At 51.5% G+C, this 22,882-nt stretch overlaps 1 long non-coding RNA gene across 1 annotated transcript; it reads left to right on the forward strand.

The window, feature by feature from the left end:
- The first annotated feature begins 1,671 nt into the window (after positions 1-1,671).
- On the forward strand, positions 1,672-22,303 carry LOC125333934. Its single transcript, XR_007207013.1, has 2 exons — positions 1,672-1,925; positions 16,038-22,303. It is a non-coding gene; the product is annotated as an uncharacterized LOC125333934 (long non-coding RNA).
- Positions 22,304-22,882: the final 579 nt, after the last annotated feature.

The raw sequence follows: 22,882 nt of genomic DNA on the forward strand, positions 1-22,882 counted from the left end.
GGCAGGTATTATTTAAAGAGCTAATGAATGTTAATGGGCACATTATTTGCAAATCTTGAAGTGGAATATTAGATCAGGGCTCCTGTGTGTCATGGTAATCAGCTTTCCCTCTCTCGCTCTGGCTCGGGGCGGGGAAACACCCTGCAGTTGCTTTGTTGTGTGCTTTTCAGATTAATATCCTTTTTCCAATCCAGCAGCTTTTCTCGGGGTGTTCGAGTCAAAGCAGCAGATGGTTCACATGCTGCTGTTTGATGCCTGACCAAGGGATTGTCCTGCTAAAAACCACCCTGCTGGGAGCACGGAGCGAGCTCCCTGCTTTGCTGTCTCCTGAGAGGGGGGAAACGTGTTTGGGAGGAGGCAGGGCTGGGCTGGATCCCCCACAGCACATGCCTGCGATGGAGAGCAGCATCTGAGCTGCTCAGTGCCCCCCTGGACCCTCCTCGGGATGGGGCTGTGGGGACACCGAGGGGCAGCTCGCACCGAGAGCTCCCTGCTGCTGCTCCAAGCTGCCTTTTCTCCAGTGCTTCCCAAATTTCACTTGGCTGTTTCCCCCTGCACTTGCATCCTCGTCCTCCAAATTCCCACATCCAGGCCAGTCCAGACCTCTGGCCAGGTCGGTGGCCCCCCAGCCCGCATCCTCCTGGATAATTGGCTGCTGCTGGATGCCAAAGGCGAGGTTTGAGTCGCCCCCACTGAGTTTTCCACAAGAACACGCCGAAAGGTTCATCCCCCGACCTTCCCGGACACATCCGGATCAGGGAGCCTCTGTCAGCTGTGACCCAAAATGCCTGGCGCACCTCTGGATGTCACACGTGGTGTCCCTTAGGGAGCCAAATGAAAGGAGAAACCACCGGGGATTTTCCCAACGTCTTTGCTGGAGCCTTTCCTGAGGTCAGACAAAGACCCGAAGCTGCTGCACAGAGAGCAGCACAGCCCTGCCCTGGTTCAGGACGTGCCTTGGGTCCTCCTGGGGTCCAAAGTGAGCCCAAAAGTGGGGATTTGGGAGGCTGGGAAACCTCTGGGTGACAGGAAATTGTGACTCGGGTGTCACACCTGCCGTGATTCAGGTGTTCCACCTGCCGAGGGCTGCTCCCAGGTAGAGGATCCCGGTGGGAAGAGCAGCACCAGGAGCTGTGCTGAGGGAAAAGCTGCTCGCCCACGTGCAGCACAGGCAAGGGATGGGGGAAGGCTCTGCTCTGCCACAACAAACCGGCAGATTAATGGTGAGAGAAGATCCATCACCTACTTCTGTGTTTCCAGTCTCCTTCTGGATGAATGCAGCAGGTTTCTGCCTCGGAAGGGGAAGATTCCTGCTCTATAGCACACCTGCTCTGCTGCTCCAGACTCCTGAGCATCCACCCATCCTCCTCAGCTCGTCGGTGCCAACCTACTTTGTATTAACAGTGATTCAAATGTTAACAGCTGCTGTCCATGTTCGTCAAAAAGCAGCTCAATACAAATATATGATTATTGTATGAGCATTGTATGAAAGGTACTTGGTTGTGTCTTAAGCTAAAATAACAATATACACTTTTATCCAATCCTGATACGTTTATAAATATATTTAAATGGGTATAAATATTTATAAATAGTTTCTGTAATCTTCTGTAATTAGGCTCTAAGCTCTGTGACAGACAGCATCTGTTTGATCTGCGGGTGCTCGCCGTGTGTGCGTGGCAGGTCTCTCCAATGCAAGTGGTGGAGTCAGGAGATGCCTCTGAAGGGAGCCAGCTCCTTCCCTCGGGGGGAGGCAGCCCAGGCCTGGAGCAGGCTCCAGGTGCAGGAAAAGCCGAGCAGAGCTGGGAGATGCAGCCAGAGCAGGGGGATGGAAGGACGAACAGCCCAGGGCTGATGCTGGAAATGCTCTGTGAGTTATTGGCAGCTGGAAGCTGGGCTGGGAGGAAGGAGCAGCCGGCGAGGACGTGGTGGGTGGGAAAAGTGATCATAAACCCTTTTTTATTTCTCCTCATAACTCTCTTTATTTCCTCTCTGTTTGACTGTCGCTTTGAGCTATCCTTGTTCCAGAAGGGAAGGAAGTAACCTAACACAGAGTCAAACAAAACGGGCCCTTTTTGCTCTAAAAGCCTTCTGGGAATGCTCCTGACACTGAGGAAATGGGATAGAATTTCTCAGGGCTGTGGGCAGCTGCTTGGGAACAGCTGATGAGCTTGGTGGCAGCAGGACAGGACAAGCCATGGTCCCACAAAGCCACCAGGAGCTCCCACGGGAGGGACTCGGGTCCCAAAGCAGCTGCTGGGACAGCTGGAGGCCTGTCTGGGCTGCTCCACGCTCACCCTCTTCCAGCTCAGGACCGACTGACATCGCTCAGGAGGCTCCTGCACATCCCTGAACACCCCATGGCAGCACCAAGTGGCAGAGGGGGATCCTCAGACCACCCCCCACAGGGACCCTGGGGTCTGGCAGGACAGAGGGCACCATCCCCTGTGCCAAGGGCTGCGGGTGTTTGGTGAGAGAAACAAAAAGTGGGCACTGCAGAAGTTTTATGGGGATGGCCTTTTTGGCTGGAGAATGTTTTTTTGGGATGAGGACACAGGCCACGCTCTGGGGAGATGCTGCTAAGTTGGCACAAGTGAGATGGGGAGGAGGAGCAGGGGGAGAGGCAGAGTTTGCCTGCTCCAGTGGTGGATCCTGATCCAGTTCAGGTGCTCGTGTGCCAGGCTGTGTCCCTGGCACTGGAGGGATGTCCTGGCTCCCAAGGGCACCGCTCTGTCCCCACACTGCACACACTGGGGGTGCTGGATGTGTCCCCTGCCCTTTGTCCGACCAGCCCTGCTGCCTTCCTGCTTCTGGTGTGTGAGAAGAGCCTGTGCTGCCCGTGGGACTGGGGGAAAAATCCTGCTGGAGGAGACAGAGGGATCTCTGCTGTTACCCAGGCTGAGGAAAAGGACGTGGAGAGCAATGGAGAGGTTTGTCTGTGTGGGATGGAGACAATTGCTGGGAACGGCAGGAAAAGAGAAAGTGGAGCAGAGCAGAACAAAGCCAGACTGAAGCGGGAGCCCGGGGCTGTGTAGGAGTGGGAGAACATCCAGCAGAGCTGGACTGGCTCTGCCAAAACCCTGGGAATTGTTCTGACTCCACTCTGGCTCTCCATGTTGAGCCCTGCTCCCAAGCAGGGGCACGGTGCTGCTCTGTGGCAGATGATTGTCATCCCCAATTTCTGTGTTTAAAAATGCAGGAGAACAGACTGAAAGAAAAACAATCAAATTGCCAAGTGCAAAGTTGCAGAGTGATCTTTGCTTTGCAGCTTTGACTTGGGCCCCGGCTGTGTATCTTTAATCTTCCAGAAGTCTTTAATCAGAAGAAAATCTGGCTTATCCCTAAAGCCCAGGGTCTGAGCCTGTGCAGCGCAAACAGAATCCTCGGGAGCCTCCAGGAGGGGATGGAGCGGAGACAAGCGGAGATGAGGCTGCGGCTGCCCAGTGCTTCCAGCAGGGCACGGCCCAGCAGCTCTGGGGGCAGGGCAAGGGAAGGGATGCTCGAGGCAAGAACGGGGGGAAAATGAAACTCTTGACAGCTGAGAATGGATAAACAGGCCGGGCTTTAATAGGGAAAAGTAAAATGTTGGGAAATGTTGTCTGCACTCACCTGGAGGGGAATTTGCTGGGATTTTTAAGCCTGGATTTATCACAGAATCCCAGGTGGGAAGGGACATTAAAGCTCGTCCCATTCCACCCCTGCCATCACCAGGGACACCTCCCACTATCCCAGGCTGCTCCAGCCTGGCCTCAGACACTTCCAGGGATCCAGGGGCAGCCACAGCTGCTCTGGGCAAGCAGAGGCCTCCCCAGTGATGTAGGGGTGATGCCGAGGATTTGGGGTTTTTTTAGAAATGGGGCAGTGACTTCCCACCAGTTCACAACAGCTCAGAGAGAACAAGGAGCAAAGAGGAGCAGCCAGTGGAGCCTGTGCTGCTCCTGGGATGGGGGCAAAGCCAGCCCTGCCTTTCCTTTAGAGCTCAGTGCATCTACCTCAGGCCTCAGGACAAATTTTCTTGGCATGGACAAGGCTCTTGCCACTGCCTTTAAGGAGAGCTGCACACTCGCTTTACAAAGGTTTTCAGGCAGACCCAGCCAGGGTAGGCGGCAGGGCTGGGCTTCCCTTTCCTCCTCTCCTGCCTTGTCGAATGCTCCTGGCAGTTTTCAGCTGTGATAAAAACCTCAGAGGAAATGATGGCACTTGGAAATAATCCTGCTTTCAGCCTAAAACATGGGAGAGGGGAAGGTGCTTGGATTTTCACGACCTTCCTCTGTGTGGTCACACATTCCTGGCTCCCCTGTGGCAAATGTTGGAGTAACCTCCTTCTTTGAGAAGAGCCGTGAGGTTTTGGGGGACGAGGGAGGTTGGGAGCTCCCTTTTAAACTTTGGAATTATCAGCATAAGCTTTCCATTGCTAAAATGTGTTATCTGGTGGTGTTGTCTCTCGTAGATTTATTTGGCACCACAAATGAATCCAGGCAAAGCTGGACGTGTCCATTCTTAGGAGCAGCAATCCCAGCTGAAGTGGGAAATTCTCCAGACCTTTACTTTGGGAAAGGGGTATCCTGGATGCCCTTTTGTCCAGCTGAGGAGCTCAGTGTGGGATCTAGGGAGGTTTTATCCCAGCTTTTGGGGTTTCTGTGGAAATCAGAGGGACAAGGTGACCCCAGAGCCCAACCCATGAGAGCCAGGACAGAGCACAGCAGTGGGGCAAGTGCAGGAGAGGGCTGGGTGTTAATTAGTGCAATGAACAATGAATGAACAATTAATATTGGAAAATAACTGCTGCTCTGTGAGTTTAAACTCAAAACCAAAGCAAAAGGTTGAGGCTACATCAGCACCCACCTGACCAGGTGACCCTTAACCGTAAAACTCATCAAAATCTGGGCCCAAAACCAGCCCAGAACTGGGGAGAATTCCAAAAACTCCATGGAAAAATGGATGGAGACAACCCAGCAGATAATTCCTCCTTGGGACAGCCAGGAGAAGCATTGCCAGGTTTAATCCTGAGCAGGCCACAGGGCTGATTTTAAATGCTGTTATTGAAGGGTTGCTCTGTGAAAGTGTCTCGATGTACTGAAACTCGGTAACGTTGTAGGAGTTTAAAAATAAACCTGCAAAAGTTCATCACAACTTCATTTCAAAAAGGCTCTCCACATAAAAGGGGAGAGGCTTGTTAAAAAGAAATTAAAAGCAGCCACCAAAAGGGTGACATTTTTCCAGGGGACACAGACACTGTTTAAAGATCTTCTATTAGAGGATGAGAGCAAATCTATACAATTATCAAAAGAGACCTTAAAAGGGCAAAAAATTAGCAGTTCTCATTAAAGAGCAGACCAAAGGAGCCTGTCAGAGGTAAAACAGTATCCTTCAAAAAGTGGAAGTCATGTTCAAAGGAGGAAAATGAGAGAAAGAATATGAGAAGACAAAGCTGTGACAGAGGAGAAAAACCCTTTTTTTGAGAAGGTGTAAGAATCTAATAATAAACCCTAATAAATCTAATAATAAATCCATTTTGCCAACCCCCTCAGCAGCTGTGGAGCCCCAGCAGTGGAGGATCCATCCCAAAATCAGTGGTGGCTGGAGGAGGCTGGGGGGGAAATGGGGAAATTGAAAGTATTCCAAGGAGCAGCTGGAATCCACCCCCGAGCCCGAAGGATGTGCCACAGGAAAGGGCCATTTAGTGGTGGTGAGCAAGGAATTGTTAAAAATAAGGTGTTTCCAGAGGAGCTGGAGGTGGGAAATGTAAGGCTGCTTCCAGCAGCAATCCGGGGATGGCCCAGCCCAGCTCTGAGCTGGGCAAACACTCAGGAAAATATAACAGAGACCTCAGGAGGCACAGGAATAACTACGGAATGGTGGGGAAGGGTCACTGCACCAGGAGTTCTTGGAGCCCAGGAGCTTCCAGAGCAAGGGGTGCACGTGGGAAAAGCTTCAGAGAAGTCTTCAGGAGAGGCTCTTAAACAAATGACGAGTGCAGTGTGAAACTGCAGTGTTACAGAGCAAATTCCTCCTCTGTCTCATGGCTGTGCAGGAAACCCAAATTAGGAATAAATCAGCAGAGTGAAAGTGCCAAGAGGAGCACCCGGGGACTCCTCAGATGAGGAGAAGGAAAGGAAAGCAGTTGAACAACGAGGCTGCTGATAATCATTCAACATTCCGAGTTCCTGGCGCAAAGCCACAGCAGGAGCTCACAACAGGACAGGAAAACAGGAGCAAGGTGTGCAAGATCCTGTGGGAGGGTGAAACAGCCCTGAAGGAAGAGCTGGGGCTGTCCAGCCTGGAGAAGAGAAGGGTGTGTGGAGACCTCCGAGCCCCTCCCAGGGTCTGGATGGGTTACAGGGAAGCTGGGGAAGGATTTGCATCAGGAACTGCACGCCAGGACAAGGGCACTGGGTTAAAACTAAAAGAGGGGAAATTTAGATGGGATATTGGGAAGGAATTGCTCCCTTTGAGGGTGGGCAGGCCCTGGAATGGAATTCCCAGAGCAGCTGGGGCTGCCCCTGGATCCCTGGCAGTGCCCAAGGGGACATTGGGCCTTGGAGCAGCCTGGGACAGTGGGAGGTGTCCCTGCTGTAGCAGGGGGTGGAATGAAATAATCTTTGAGGTCCCTTCCAACCCAAACCATCCTGGGATTCTGGAATTTTAGCTGAACCAGTTGCAAGCCTTCACCAAGCTACAACTGCTGAGGAAATGTGGCTTTTTCCCTACATGCCCACGTTGCAGGTACAGTCAGGGAAAAAAAAAATCACCTCAGTGATCTGTGATAGCCTAAAAATAAATTGAGTGTGAAAACTTTTCGGGGGAGAAGTGTTAAACAAAACAGAAGAGATCAATTTGTCATTGCACAGATCAATATTTCACCTGCTACTTAACTACTGTTTGCAGATCTGTTCCCTCCACTGGAGGAGAAAAAAAAAAAAAAAGACAGGGGAAAAAAAAACCCCAGGAAGCAGAAAAGATGGAGAGAGAAGTGGGAAAGATAAGGGCTGAGGAATGCCTCTGCAGACGGAGAGATTGCATGGATTGAGACTCTTCACTCTGAGCAAAGTGTGAGTGATGGGCAGGGCTGGCACAGGGGAGATAATTCACAGCTCCTGCAGCTCAGAAAGTGGGATATCACATGGATCAGGACATTCCAAAGGGGCAGGAAGAACCTGCTTGCTTCAGATTTTGTGTCGCCACAGTTCTTCCCCTCAGGACGCTGTCAGGTTTGGGTGGGCTGCAGGATAACCAACAGCCCCAGGGAGATGCAGAAAGGTGGTTTGGGCCTCCCCAGCTTCCCCACACCTGCCCAGGTTTGCTTCCCTTAATCCCCTTTCTGGTTTGGAAGATTCCTCTGGGAATTCTCCAGGAATCTCCTGGAATGGGTGGCTTGGGCCAAGCTTTCACTTGAGGATGAGGATGGGGTCTCTTGCACAGGTTCGTGCTTCTCTAATCCCAAAACCGAGAGTCTGCCTCAGTTTGAGGTGGAAACACAGGGTTTTCCTTATGGAGGAGACATTCAGCTGCTTTTCCAAGAGCATTCCCCACCGGACATCCGCTTACCTTCCATCACTGTGAGGGGAGAATGGAGATCTTGGTTGAAATTCTTGAAGAGCCTTGGAGGAAAATGATTTTGAATTCACCTCACGCTGCAGGAGAGCTGCAGGCCTGGAGCAGAGCAGCGCTGGCGGAGCTGTACCCCGGAGGAAGGAGGCATCTGTGGGATCACCCTTCCCTGGGATCCTGTGTGGAGCAGAAGGCTGGCAGGTCATCAAACACAGCCAGGAGAAGAACACAACAGGCCACAGCTTCCAAGAAAATTTCTAACCCCAAGCAGGACTCAAAGCACATTTCCACTGCAGCACTGGGGGGGTGGAAATAAATATATTTTGTATTTCGTTTTCAGTTCTGCCACATTCAGGTTTAAACCACGGAGCAGTGGTGCAGAAAGGCAGCGGCAGAATCTGTCATTCCGCTGTCCTGAAAATGGTTAAAGTAGCATTTGTTCAAGGTTAAACAACCCAGCAAAAGTTCCTCTTGTGCTGAGTAGAAACAGGCAGATTTTCTGCATGAAAAGGGAAATACATAAAGTTGTGAATGCCTCGCGCTGGAATGGAAATGCAGAGATGCCAACGAGGGGCTGGGAATGGGGAATCAGCGCCGGGAGCGGCCTGGGCCCGAAAATAATTTATTTTCTCCACCGAAATTTATTTCATGGAAAGTCATTATTCTAAAATCAATGTAAACAAACCAAAGGGCAGCCGAGAGCAGCGCTGCAGCTTGGGGGCGGGCACAGAGCACTCAGCTCCAGGGGAAGCTCTGCCTGTGTCCTCCTGGCCTGGGGGACACTAAAAAACATTCCCCCATTTCACCCCCTCTCCCAAACTCCCCACAGTTTCAGCCCTGCTCCAGGCAGGGAGATCATGGAAAAGCTTGAGATGGAAGGGATCTTAGAGCTCATCCATGGGCAGGGACACCTCCCACTGTCCCAGGCTGCTCCCAGCCCCGGTGTCCAGCCTGGCCTTGGGCACTGCCAGGGATCCAGGGGCAGCCCCAGCTGCTCTGGGAATTCCATTCCAGGGCCTGCCCACCCTCAAAGGGAGCAATTCCTTCCCAATATCCCATCTAAGTCTCTCCTTTTTCAGCTTAAAGCCATTAAAGATGTGGAGTCCTGTCGTGCATCCACCTCTGCAGGACAATATTAATTCAGATTTAGGGATTTCTAACCACTGATCGACGAAATTGAGGGGATTTGGGGGCTGAGACCAGGCCAGGGTGCAGAGCAGCTCCTGTAAACGAGCTCTGCATGTGCCAGAGAGATCCCCAGGATCAACAATCCCATCTGCATGCAGGAATTAGGCTGAAGCCCACGGCAAAATCTGCTGGGCCCTCCTCACACATGCAGCAATTTTTAAAGCTCTCTCCACCGCTTCAGTGGAAAGCAGAAATTGCTCAGATTCTGCCCGAAATAAATGCCTTTTGTTTCCCTTCCCTCTTGACAGGAGTATTTATGATGATCACAAAGGAAAGATCACAACACATCCAGGCAAAAAAAAAGGAAGCCAGAGGAATGAGCCGACCTACAGATAATAAGTAACAAATCGGGAAAGGGAGGAAGATAATGGCTGTGATTAGAAACGAGACACTGGGAAATAAAGAACAATGGATGGGAGAAGCAAAAGTATCCATTTTAAAAAAAAAAATCCATATCCAAATGTGTTCTGGACAACAAGGAAACATTTTAGATTAGGCTGGAACAAAAGAAATTCCAGCAAAATTGCCGTGTTATAGATCCAGGTTTTGATAGGGGCAGGAATGCCATCAATAACGATGCAGATGATGCAGAAGAGCCCAAAAACCTGCTCTGGGAAACAATGAAGGGAACAGATTTCCAGCCCTCATCCCCCAGCATTTTCCATCCCAACGGCAGCAGCTCCCAAATTGTTCGCAGCTTAAAAGCTGTGAAGCCGCAAGCTTAATTAAGCGCAATAATTATTAATTTTTAAAAGCTTGCAATTAATTTTTAAACCAGTTTTCACCTGCAAGATCAGCCAAGTTGTTTGGAAATTTGTGGAGGGAAGCCACTAAATATTTTACATGAATAAAGCTGGTGTCAGGGTGCTGTTAAGAGGGTGAAAAACGGGACTGGGCACCAGCTGGAGGTGCCACTGTCCCCTAAAGCTTCTCCCCCTCCTTCCTCCCTGCTCCCCTCTATCTTAGGCTGGGTCTATCCTATAAACCCCTCCTCTGTTTTCCCCTTGGAATCAAACCTATTTTTTTAGAAGCTGGGGAATAAAAAGTGTTTCCAAAAGCATCCTGTGATCCTGGGGTTTCTCTCTGCTGCTGGAGTTGATTGTCCTTGTTATTCCAGGAGAAGTTTGGAGCTGTTTAATTTGTTGGCTCGCAACAGGTGGAAGGGGATGCAGAAGGTTTGATGCAGGATTTGTGGGATTAAGGGTGATTTGGGATGTTCAGGGGTTTGTGCGGAACCACAGCTCCAGCAGAATAAAGTTGCAGGGTCCTTAATTAAGTGCCCTTAATTTTATTATAAATCTTGAGGTGCATTGATATTTAATCAGGGAAGTGACGATTCTGCCTCTGCCTGTGAAACCTGAGGGAGCCAAAGGGAAATCCAGGGGACTTGGGTACAAAATCACTGTTTTTAAGGAATAACTCCCTCGAGCCTTCACAGAATCCCAGGATGGTTTGGGTTGGAAGGGACCATAAAAGTCACCGAGTTCCACCCCCTGCCATGGCCAGGGACACCTCCCACCATCCCAGGCTGCTCCAAGCCCCAATGTCCAACCTGGCCTTGGGCACTGCCAGGGATCCAGGGGCAGCCCCAGCTGCTCTGGGCACCCTGTGCCAGGGCCTGCCCACCCTCCCAGGGAGGAATTTCTTCCCTCATTGCTGCTGCTACTAAAAAGTGCCAAGTGATTGGGTTTTTTCCACGGGATAAAGCAAAGATTGTTCCTCCCATTTTGCTGGAATAAAATCTGGGGTAGCTCATGCTGTGCATGCATTTCCCCTCCTTGCCCCAAAGGCGGGGAGGGCACTGCGGGTGCCCGGGGTGGGAAGGGCTCTGCTGAGCCGTGGTTTGCAGGGCTGGGAGCAGGATCTGGGTCTGTGGCAGCCTTGGAGACTATTCCAGACACATCTGCCAGGACCACCCCCTCTTCTGACCTCTCTGTGTCCAACCTGGGCGTGCTGAACACGTCAGGGTTGGAGTCCTCCCAGTGACCTCTGCAGAACACAAAAACCCTACAAGATTTTCTTTCTGTGTCCTGCGAGTGAAAGCAGAGCTAAAATACAGCTCAGCCTCATCCATGTCCCTGTTCCTCTCAAACAGCAGGCTACAAATGCCTAAATCCCTTGAAAAGTGAGTTTCTGGAAGGTTTTTGAGGTGTTTGGCAGTGGTGATTGTTGTAGGCTGCTTTCAGATTTTTGGGAAAAGTGCAGTGCCTGATGCAGCCTGAACCACCTCCGGCTGTGCTTCCCATTTGCTGGATTTGAAGTTCCCAAACAAGGCAGATCTCAGGTTGTGGAATTGGGATGGGAAAGTGCAGCTTCTGCCACGGCTCTGGATAAACCCCACAGTGAGAGGAGCTCTGCTGCAGGCTCAGATTTGGGCAGAAGGAGCTTCAGTCCAGTGCAACCCAGAGCACCCCACAGCCTGTGGGTTTGGGGTGCAGGTGGAGCCAGGGAGAATCTGCCGGGCTGGAATTGCCAGCAGCAGTCCTGGGGGAGAGGCAGAAGGAGCTTTATCCCCCCATTCCCAGGAGCTGCAGCTGGATCTCCCACCCCAGAGACACTCAAGGGCAGGATGAGGGATAAATCCCCAAAAACCTGGGTAACAGCTTGCTGGGGACAGGAAAAGCAAAGGGTGAATTTGCTGCAGTCGGGGTTTCACAGAGAAGGGCATCGAGTTGGAGGCAGGTATACAGAAATACAAGGAACCCATTTTTTAATGGATTTGCTTTAGACTGCTTCCCAAAAGCTCGGAGTAATCCAGGGAACAAGGTAACAAATTGTTGGTATGTTTGTAGAGCTGGGCAGGGCTGAGGTCTGGTGGAACCCGGGGCTTGGGAGGTGAGGAATTCTGCAGAGAAGCTTCCATTTCCTCCTTCGTGGTTATCATCAAACTCCAATTGTTTTTTCTAACTCGGTGTTTATTCCCTGGGGCTCCTGCCCTGCTCCAAAGGCAGGGAAGGGGCTTTTCCTGGAGGCTTTTCCCAGAGGGCTTCCAAGGTTGAAAACCAACCTGAGGGACAGGACCATCCTGCTGGCAAAGATCCTTTCTTTCTGTCTCGCTCTGATTTTCCATCACTGAGGAGGTTCAGGTGCTCTGATAACCCCAACTCCGCAGTTTTGGGCTTTCCCCATGGGGTTTGCAGTTGGGAACAGGCACAGAAATCCTGGGAATGAGACATCTCCGGGAGCTCCAGGCTTTGCTGCTCCTCCAGCCCTCCAAGGTAAATGGTGGCAGCACCGATATTGAGCAGGGGCTGTTTGAGATGTGGAGGCCGCCGTCCATCAGAGGTCAGGTTTTATGGGATTTTGGCCAACTGGAAGCTCCCTGTGTTTGCATCTCCCCCTGGATGTCAGCGTTTTCCTGGTTTCTGTGCCAGTGCCAGCAGAGGCCGAAGCTTCCTGGGATTTTGGCTGTTTGAGGGGGATCTTTCCCAAGGCTGGAAACAGAGACCCTGAACCCCTACCCAGGCCTTTTCCAGCCCCTCTGGCTCCCAGGCTGGAGAAACCTGGATCCACACCTCAGACAGGGCAAAACTATGTGAAACAAGCAGGAAAACCCCATTTTGGGGACAGACCCCTGAGGGCAGCAGGAATCTGTCCCGTCTCTCCTCCATGGTACCTGGCTGACTTTGCATGTGCAGCCAGAGCTCCCGGGCACCTGGAGGAGGGAATTTTCAGCATCCATGATGCTCTTGCATGTTCCCAGTGTGTTTCCTGCCCTGGGAAATGCTGGATTTGCTCCAAACCCTGAACACTACAGGTTTGGGTCCTGCCAGGGAAGTCAGCCCTCTGGGTGACAGGAAAAGGTGTTTCCTCAACCTCAAGGTGTTTTTCCATGTCCTTGGGAGCGATAGCAGAGCTAAAACAGGTGGATCAGAAGCCTTTGCAGAGGAAGAGTCAGGTTTCCAAGCTTTGGATTTCAGGTTTATTTCAAAAATCCCTGTCTGAGGGGAGGCAGGAGTATTCCATGAACAGTTCAGTGTTGTCCAAACCAGGAATTCTCCTTTTAATATAACCACCACAGACCCCCCGGAGCAGCCCTGCCGTGCTCCCTCCTCGCAGGAATTGCCAGGACACCTGGGGAACCAAACACCGGATTGGGAAACCACCTCTCCATCTCCACTGAGGCTCTTTTCCCAGCTCATTCCTTGTCAGGCCCTGTTTGCATCCCGTGTTTTCTGCCCACTGATTGTTGCTGTCAGCTTGCTCTTATCCCATTTCTTATATAGGCTGCTTTATTTGGTTTTATTGCTTCTTTCACCTCTTATCTCATCAAGGTGCATTTCTTCATTGCTTTTGTGATCAGCGTGGCTTTTTGGAACACATTTAGGGCATCTTTTAAAAGGGTCTTCAACAACTCCAAATTAATCACCCCAATCATTCCGATAATTTTCCTGCCAGTCCCTGAATGTTTTCAGCAGGGCCTTTCCCCACAGGTACCCGAGTCCAGGCAGGGACTGTGTGTAGGCAGAGCAACAGAATCAGGGCCTGGGGGATGGAAAAGGGATTTTGTTCGGTGATCAGCTCACCCCAGTCCATTGGAAAAGGGGCTGAAGCAGCAAGATTTGGAAGGTAAGGAATAGTTGGAGCTGGAAAATAATCAGGGCATGTTTGCGAAGCTTTGAGGGTGTGTGGTGAGGAGCCACCCAGGATGCCCCAGGAGCTGTGCCCGGAGCCACCACGGCTTGGAGTCTCCTTATCCCCCTCCAGCTACACAAAACTGGAGTCAATCCCTCTCCATCTCCTTGGGTACAGCTTGGGAACGAGGAGGAAAACCCTGCTCCTTTGGGAGAGGTCCCCAAAACCCCCAGCCCGTGGGTGCAGGCAGAGGAGCAGCATCAGGAGATGCTGACGGCTGGCTCCTGCCTCCTGCCTCTTTCTAAGAGAGCACAGAAACCCTGATTTTCCTTGTTTCCATTCCCAACAAACCTGCAGGTTGGCACTTGCCCTGGAGCCAGGGATGTGCCACGGTGCCATGCTCCTGGGAGTGTCTGGAGCCCGGGAGTGCTGGCTCTGTGTTCTAGGCTGACACTGCAGGGCTCTGTCGTTGTTTTCCTACCACTCTGTTGTGTTCCCAGAGCATCAGCATGAAGAGAAACATGAAAGCAGGCGATTTATAATGATGTTTAAAAAAATAAAAGGCACAATAACGGAAATTATGCACATCATTAACCCCGAGTGCTGCTCTGAAATGGACACAGGCCCTGCAGGAAAATCATCTGGAGGTTGTGACAATTTTCCCTGTGGTGCTGGAGGAGTCCTGTGGCTGCTTCTCCTGAGGTTTGGAGCTCTGTTAACACAGGAGCAGCAGCATCCCGTGCCTATCCCTCCCTGGGGCCATGGTGGGATGTCCACGGAGGGGCTGCACTGTCCCAGGAGTGCTCCTGCCCCACCAGGAGATGTCCAGCAGGTTGGGCAGCATAGATGGGGTTCCTTGGGCTGTGGTGGACAGGAATCTGTGGTGGACACAAACCTGTGGTGGACATGGACCTGTGGTGGGCATGGACCTGTGGTGGACAGGGACTTGTGGTGGACGTGGATCTGTGGTGGACAGGGACTTGTGGCGGATGTGGACCTCTGGCGAACATGGACCTTTATGGACACAGACTTGTGGTGTCCATAAAGGACAGTGGTGGACACACACCTGTGGTGGACAGGAACCTGTGGTGGACACAGACTTGTGGTAGACATGGGCTTTTGGTGGACAGGGACCTATGATGAACAGGGACCTGTGGTGGACATGGACTTGTGGTGGATGTGGACCTGTGGTGGACAGGGACATGTAGGAGGGCAGGGGGACAGGGGAGCTCCACACCTCCCCAAAGTGCCCCTTGTCCCCTCTGGCCATGGAGGAACCCCACAAGCCCAGCTCAGGTCCCTCACTTTGATGTCCAGCGTTTCCAAGGGGAATCCCAGGCCACGTGGATTTTTTATTCTCGATTTCCAAGGAATATAAAGGAGGGGAGCGGGAGGGAACTGGTGTTGGATGTCTCCTCCCTTCCAATTCCTCCCCTTTCTTCCTGCTCACTCCTTTCCCTCTTCAAAGAAGAAAGAGTCACTTTAAACTCTTTCATCAGCTCACCCTCATCAAAGGCAAGTGGGGTCAGCCTGAGTGGGATTTCCCAGCCCCCTCCCATCTCCCAGATTCCTAAAGCAGCTTTAAAGTGCCTTAAACCCTTCCTGCGTAGAATTTTTCCATGCAAAAATTAGACCTCATAAAAATAAATAATTCCCAGAGGAAATTTCAATTTGATTACAAATATTGACTTGCTTGAGGAAAGCTTTTTTTAAACAAAAATCCATTTGGAATCAACATTTTCAAATTAAACATGCACGTTTGCTCTGTCAGAGTACTTAACTTGGAAAAATCCCAATTTTCTTTCCAGTGGTTGGGGATTTTAGGAGTTTCTCCCACCCATATTTTTTTTCGGCGAGAGCTGAACAAAAGCGAGGCCTTGAAATCGGGCGAAGTCGGGAAAAGATTTGTTTTCATTTTGAGGGATTAAAAAAAATGCAACGTGAAATGTTGTAAATCATTTTCATGCTTCTAAAAAAAACCCCTACAAATGCAGAAATATAGGGATTAAAGCTGGAGCTCCAGGAGATGCCTGAGCTGCAGAAGCACCAGGCAGAGCTGACACAGTGGCTGCTGCAACTCCGATGTCACTTGGATGATCCCCATGACCCCACTGCTCCCAATTCCAGCACTTTGGGAGGGGTTTTGTGTGGATTGGCAGCCAGGAGACGTGGAAGGGGAGCAGACAGGTGGGAAAAACTTGGTGGTTCAGCAGCTGAGGGGTGACATCAAGCTGTGCATGGGCGCTCCAGCGTTTCTGGGTTGAATCCAGAGGCTCCATCAGCACTCAGGCCCACAGACAATTGTGCAGAATCAGGGAATCCCAGAAAGGTTTGGATTGGAAGGGACCTTTAAAATCATCCCATCCCACCCCTGCCATGGCAGGGACACCTCCCACCATCCCAGGCTGCTCCCAGCCCCAATGTCCAGCCTGGCCTTGGGCACTGCCAGGGATCCAGGGGCAGCCCCAGCTGCTCTGGGCACCCTGTGCCAGGGCCTGCCCACCCTCCCAGCCAGCGATTCCTCCCACATATCCAACCTAATCTTCCCTTTCAGTTTGAACCCCAGGTGCCCAGTTCAGTGACCAGGATGACCAGTATGGGTCACTGAACCCAGTTCAGGCTCCGCACCCAGCAGCACTTCAGACTCCCCTTCTGGTGTCCAGCCCTGCTCGACAAAGTTAAACCCAACTGCTCCCAATGGGAAATTCTGTTGTGTTTTCCCCCAGACTCCTTCTGTGCTTTCTGGGATCCCTCTGCTCCTGGAAACGGTGGAGCTGAGCTGAAACATTTGGGAAGCCTTCCCCGCTCCAGGACAGGAAGCACTCAGGTGTGAACGTGCTGCTTTTGCCACTTTATGGATTAAAAAAGGTAAGAATAAATCAACTTAATTCGTGCAATGTAGGAGCCATGTCAGGGAGAGGGGCAGATTTTTCTTAGTGCAAGAAGAGCCCGGTATCCTGCTGATTTTGGGAGGGGAAGGAAGAAGAAGGAGCTGGAGGAACAGCAACTTTCTTATGTGAAAATATTTCCACGCATTTGTCCTGGGAGAGGTACTGAGGGGGCCCAGCCTTCAGCCACTGCCTCTGCCAAAGTAAAACACACCCATTAATTTTAAAAAAATCAGTATCAGCATCAGAAGTGACCCTGGCAAGAGCTGGGGACTCTTCTGGAGCCTGAATCAGGGGGCAGAGGGGTTGAGGGGGTCCCCAGCAGTTCCTCAGCTCCTGGCTGAGGGTGAGGCAGCTCCGGCAGAGACGCTCCAGGGATGAGCTGGGAGTGACTCCAGACACTGGAAGAGCTTTTAAGGAGCACTTTGTTAATAAATGCACACAAGCAATGGCTGCTAACAAACACAGGAGCCCTGGGACGCCAGGCCTGCCTGCCCTGCCCGTGTCCCCACAGCCATTAGGCCCAGCGGGAGACGCGGGAGCGGCGCTGCCGGCAGGAGAGCCACACTCCCACGTCAAGGCAGGAAAACAAATGCTGAACGGTTTTCTGTGCAGTGTCAGCTCCTTCCCAGCCCTATCTCAGCAGGTCCAGCAGTGCCTGAGCCTGCTTTACCCCACAGTGGCCTAGCAAAGCCTGAGGAGCCGCCGTGCCCCCCACGCCTGCTGCTGGCCCCTCTCTGTTTGCTCTGAGGTTCCTCGATCCTTTTCCCAAATAATTGTGTTTAAACATCCCATACAGACATGATGAAGCTGTTCAGGACAGCGGATGTTGCCAATGAGGACAACTTCTCTTCAGGTTAATTAATCATTTGTAAGCTGACCTTTGGGGGGATGAATTATTCATCAGTGCTCCTCAACCAACACAACACAGAATTTTCATCCAGCATTTTTTGTTCAAGCTTTTCCATTTTTCCATAGCTGAGGGACAGGGAGAGCCATGCTCCTGGCTGGCACCTCTGTGTGGGATGCTCCTGCTTCCCCCCATTTAAACCACAGCCAGGCTTAGGTTGGACCAAAGCCCAACCACTGCTGCTCTTCCCTACCTGTATTTCTTCCTTAAAGCCTGGCTGACCTTAAACTCTCTTGAAGACTCCTCTCCAGGAGCTTGACATTTAAAAGTGCAGTGACAGAAAATAACTTCGTCTAAAAATATGTGTAACTTATTTACCAGCAACCAGGAGAGGGGGAGAGGAATTCAAATGAAGACATACATTTACATCACACCGCTGGCTCTGACTCCTCCTGGGGGAAAAACTGCTCCCTGGGGATTCCAGGCCTTTCCCCCACACCAAAACCTGGGAATGGCTGAGTGGGAATAAGGAGAGAAGGGAGAAAAGGGATCCATCCCCAGGTACCTTTCCCCTACATCCAAACCGGGAACTGGCTGAGCAGGAGCAGGGATAAGGAGAAAAAGGATTCTCATGCGCCTTTCCCCACATCCAAACCGGGAAGTGCCTGAGCAGAAATAGGGAGAAGAGGGATCTCCATATGCCTTTCCCCACATCCAAACCCAGGACTGGCTGAGCAGGAGCAGGGACAAGGAGAAAAGGAATCCATCCCCAGGCACCTTTCCCCCACATCCAAACCTGGGACTGGCTGAGCAGGGACAAGGAGAAAAGGGATCCCCATGTGCCTCTCCCCCACATCCAAACCTGGAAGTGCCTCAGCAGAAACAGGGATGAAGGGAAAAGGGATCCATCCCCATCCACCTTTCCCCCACATCCAAACCCCGGACTGGCTGAGCAGGAACAGGGACAAGGAGAAAAAGGATTCCCATGTACCCTCCCAGGCTGCAGGGAGGGGCAAGACTCCAGTTTTGGGGTAGCCAAGGAGCTGATTTAACATCCCACAGCCTCCAAAAGTGGGATGCAGGAAAAGAGAAGCCACTGTTTATTGGGAGAACATCCCGTGCATCATTCTTTGTCAGATTACAGAAATGAAGAAGGAAAAGAGAGAGAGAAAAGAAATCAAGGACAAAACGCAGCACAAATCCGGGAGCTCAGTACTTGGAAACCTGCTCATTTCCACAGGGAAAAGCCTTCTCCACCCCAAGTCCCCCCAGGAGAGAGCAGCTCCTGCCCAAACAGGCTCCTCACCCCCTTCCCCACCCAAAACTCCAGCGCAGCCCTGGGGGATTCTCCTGAACGGGAGGCGTTCATGTATCTTTAATTATTGTTTCAGCCACATAAATCCATGCAGAATTAAAATTCATGATGGTTCTAGGGTACAAGTGCAAACAATTTGTTCGGTAAACTTTGCTCTAATTGGCATTCTGAAAATTTCCTGTTAATCGAGCCCCCTGGGCTCGGTTTACCAGTGTAGCTGTGCCTGGGAATGTCGGTGCTTGGAGGGTGCACACGCCAGCGCCGTTTTCAAGGGTCTTTAGACGATATTAACTCACACACTTTGTCCTCACGTTAATTTGCAAGTAATTCTTTAACAACCTTCCGTGGCCCTGTCTTTTATCTCGCTGCTTCATTACTCCAGGCGAGCGAGAGCGTTTGTTAAACCTGAGACTAAATCGCGCCGGGAAACAGCCGGGAGCCGAGCGTGGAACATCCCCGAGGGCAGCTGGAATTCCTCCCTCTGGGAGACGCCTTTCCAGCAGCTCTTGACTCCACGTGGCCACAGGAGACACAAAAAGATGTTTGTGCCAGCACGGGAACCTCAGGAGTGTGAGGCAGGGACCCCAAAAACAGGGACAAGGAGGTGGGGTCACCTTGGTCCTCCTGAGCCGGGGATATGAAGGTCCTGAAGAGCCAAGGCATGGGCAGAGCTGCTTTCCCAGCCCATCTCCATGTGCATGCAGAACAACAGGAGATGCCAGAGCCCCACTTCCCACACGCGATCCAACACGGGAAAATTGGCCAGCTCTGGATCCCTTTCCCCCAGGGAACTCCTTCTGCGCTCAGTCCCAACCCCGGGTCACCGCCGGGAGGATTGCAGGAGCTTTCAGCCACCCCCTCCCTTCAGCTCTGCAGCGTTATCAGGCCAGCCCTTAACTGGCATCCCAAGAGATTGGGGAATAGGAGAAGCTTTGGATCACCTGAGCGTCCCTTCCCAGCGGCACAGCGAGGCGGGCTGATAGAAATAACAAAATAATGAGCAGCTGACAGCCATCAGGGCTGTGCTGGAGGAGCTCTCCTGGATGGGAATGTGCAATCAGGAAAGGCAGGAGAACTGGCAGCTCCCAGAAGACGCCAAAGATGGTGCACAACAACAAACTGCTTCCCGGGAAAGCTGATAAGGAGCATAATTAGATGGCATTACAGCGGCAGCGGGGCCTGGAAGCAGGGAAGAATCGTGTGGAGAGTGGGAACAGGCACATTCCTGGGGGAAAAAGAGGGATAATACGGGTTCACACACAGTGGGAGCTGCTCACAAGGTTTTGGAGGCAACCAGAAGGGCCTGCAGATAAATCAGATGTAAAATGAGAACAGGAAGATGTGGAGGGCCCTGAATGCCTGGGGAGGGAGAACGGACCGAGCGTTCCAAGCAGGGATTTGTCCCATCTCCATTGCTTCAATCTTTATCCAAAGGTTAATTGTGGATGAAACCGAATGAAACAGCTTTGAAGGGAACTGTGGGGAAGGCCAGAGGAAGGGAAGGAGTTTGGAGCCATTTGGATGTGTCAAATGTATTCAAAATGAGAGGCACCCGGAACATCGAACCCTTGGTGGTTATCTTCAAACTTGATGAAGGTGCAGAGGTCCCTGGAGATGAGAGAAGCACCTCTCTTTGAAGAGGAGACTTAATATTAAAAAAAAAGGTTAGAAAAAACCCTGAATAATCATCTTAATCTAAATTCCCTGAAATAGGCTGGAGGAAAGGCTTAAATGAGCAACTTGTAAAAGGATGAATAAAATCAAAGAACATGGGTTTGTCAAGAGCCAGTCATGTCAACCCAATTTAATTTCCTTTTTTGATAAGGGAACAGGAGGACCTGATGATGGGGAGCAGAAAACACACGAGTGGGGAGGACTTTTGCATTTTCCCACTGAAAAAACACCCTCTAAATCCAATCAGAGCCCAGCTGGCAGAGAAACCACTCCTGAAGAGAAGAGATCAGGGGACAGGGAGGCTCTCCAGCCCCCACCTTGGCTCTAGAGGAGGGGCCGTCACCCTTCCTGTCCATCCTGCCTTTCTCCAGCCTGGTGATCCCCAGCTTTGCCCAGGAAAACTGAGACTAAACCCTTGTTATGCTGATTTTTAGCTTCTTGTGCTGGTTTATCCTTCATTTCCCCACACTAGCAGCATCCCCATGAGCGTTTCAGTAGAACCACCTGGATGCAGCTCTATCCCATATTAACCCGGGATAATGCTGGCATGGAGCCGGGCAGATGCTTTTGGTGGTGCTTCAGTGACTCCAACCCGTTTGGAAAAGGTGCAAATCCCTACAAAAACAGCCTGGGAAGGCTGAGTGGGAGTGTGGAGGCTCTTCTGCTCCACCCCGGGATGGACAGATGGACTGAGGGATGGGGACTCCTGCACGCCCCAGCCAGGGGCTTTGGGAGCTGCAGGAGTGGCTGCTGCAGGATGGCAGGAGTGGAAGCTTTTGATATAGTTTCAAACAGTGTGTAATTATCAGGTAGCTGAAAATTAGCCCATCTGTGCCTCTGGAAAAGACAATGGGAAGTTGTGTGTTACTAATGGCTGAAAAGCGCTGGCAGCACAAGACAGGAAATTCTCAGGCAACTTTTTTCTGCAGGTAATGTAATTACACGGCATAATCCCCAAATCTCCTGACTTTTTGGAGGGGTTTGATAAAAGCTTAGGAGGTCTTCATCTCCCTTTCTGCTTGCTCTCCTCGCTGCGGCAGCACAGCTCTGGGGATTGCGGGCCTGCCTGGGCAGCAGCAGATGTGGGTGACACAAAACTGCCTTCAAACACCCAGCTAAAGACAATCTCAGGTTTTGCTAAAGCAGATTGTAAATTCCCACCTGCCTGTGCCACAGCCTCGCTCTCTGAATGCAGAGCACAGAGCTTGTAACATAATTTTGGGTAAAATCTCCTTGCCCGTAGAGTCGGTCAGGGCCTGATCCAGGTCAGTGCACACACAAGCAGCAGCTTGGGTCAGATTTAGAACCCCTTTTGTTTCCTCTGCTTTTGGGCCTTGCTGATGGGGAAAAAAAAAAAGAAAATCCCCCAAGCCCCCTGATTTCTTTAAATGGCTCGAGGATCCGGTGATGAGGTCTTTGAGGGTCGGTGAAGCAAAGCTGGAATGGCACAAACCTCATGCAAACAGTCCAGGCAGGGTAAATAGCTGATGATTTTTTATATTCATACTTTTGTCTGAGGAATAACTGAGAGCAAATTGCTTTTCCCTTGCCTAGTTGGAATTATTCAGAGGGGTTTTTTCTGCTGATTTTTGCTATTCTCCCTTCCGAGAGGTTCGCTGCCGAAGACAGCTCAGCCCTGAATGGAAAGCAAACGTTGCCTTCACCTTCAGTGAACTCTGAAAGGATTGATTTTCACCAGGCATGAAAGAAAAGCTGGGAAGTGACAGCTCGTGGACTTTGGGGAGGGCGAACGTTGCCGTTTCACGCCCGTTGGTGCAGCAGGACTCGGGGCATCCCAGCACACGTTCGACAGAAGCTCCTTGGGCTCATCCAGCCCCAGCCTCTCCCACACGGGAGGTCCTGGCCCGGCAGACGCTTTAAGCAGCACAGAACGGGGAGGAAAACGATTCTTGCTGGCTTTTGTCTGGTAATCTGAGGTCAGGAAAGCAAAGTGCTTCCTCTCAGCTCTCCCCAGCGCCGTGGTGGGAAATGCAGCCAAGCTCCAGCGCCGAGAACAAAGCCAGAGCTGGCACAAACACAGCAGCTCCTTAAATGAATTTGCCATTAGCCGGAAGGGCTGCAAACTGAAGCGAAGATAAGCCCCTTAGCATTTCCCTTCTTTAATCCCAGCCTCATAAAAGCAGAGATGTGTACCTATTCAGCGGGCTTTATACAGAGGCAGGTATTTCATTTACCCAAAAAACCCCTGGATCGGATAAATTATTAATGTTATTTATAAAGGCAATTCTGCCATTCAGCAACTTCTTTTGGATCCCTCCGCTTAATCTCGCTGCTTAGCATAAGATACACTCCAGTTAAAAGGCAAAATCACATTCCCTTACAAGGCCTGCAAAATAAGGGAGCGCTGAGGTGCCTGGAAAAGGGTTGTAGTTGAAATTCTGCTCGAAAGATTAATGCATTTATCAGTGGCAAACATAAGCCCTGATTTCCCCTTGCTCGTCCCCTCCCTGCGTGAGGATGGGGCCTCGCTCACCCGCAGCAAGAGCTGGTTAAGCTGCTCAGTGACACGCTGGTGCTTCCAGAGCCTCTGTGAGGCTGCCTGGGGGCTGGGTGGAGCCCTAGGGGGAGAATTTTGGGATCGTTTAGGCTGGAAAAGCCCTCCCAGCCCATCGAGTCCCAGCTGTGCCTGGTCCCCACCTTGTCCCCAGCCCAGAGCACCGAGTGCCACCTCCAGCCCTTCCTTGGACACCTCCAGGGATGGGCACTCCAAACCTCCCTGGGCAGCCCCTGCCAAGGCCTGAGCACCCTTTCCATGGGGAAATTCCTGCTGCTGTCCACCCTGAGCCTGCCCTGGCCCAGCCTGAGGCCGTTCCCTCTCCTCCT

Source organism: Corvus hawaiiensis, chromosome 15 (assembly GCF_020740725.1).
Source record: "Corvus hawaiiensis isolate bCorHaw1 chromosome 15, bCorHaw1.pri.cur, whole genome shotgun sequence".
Taxonomy (NCBI): Eukaryota; Metazoa; Chordata; class Aves; order Passeriformes; family Corvidae; genus Corvus; species Corvus hawaiiensis.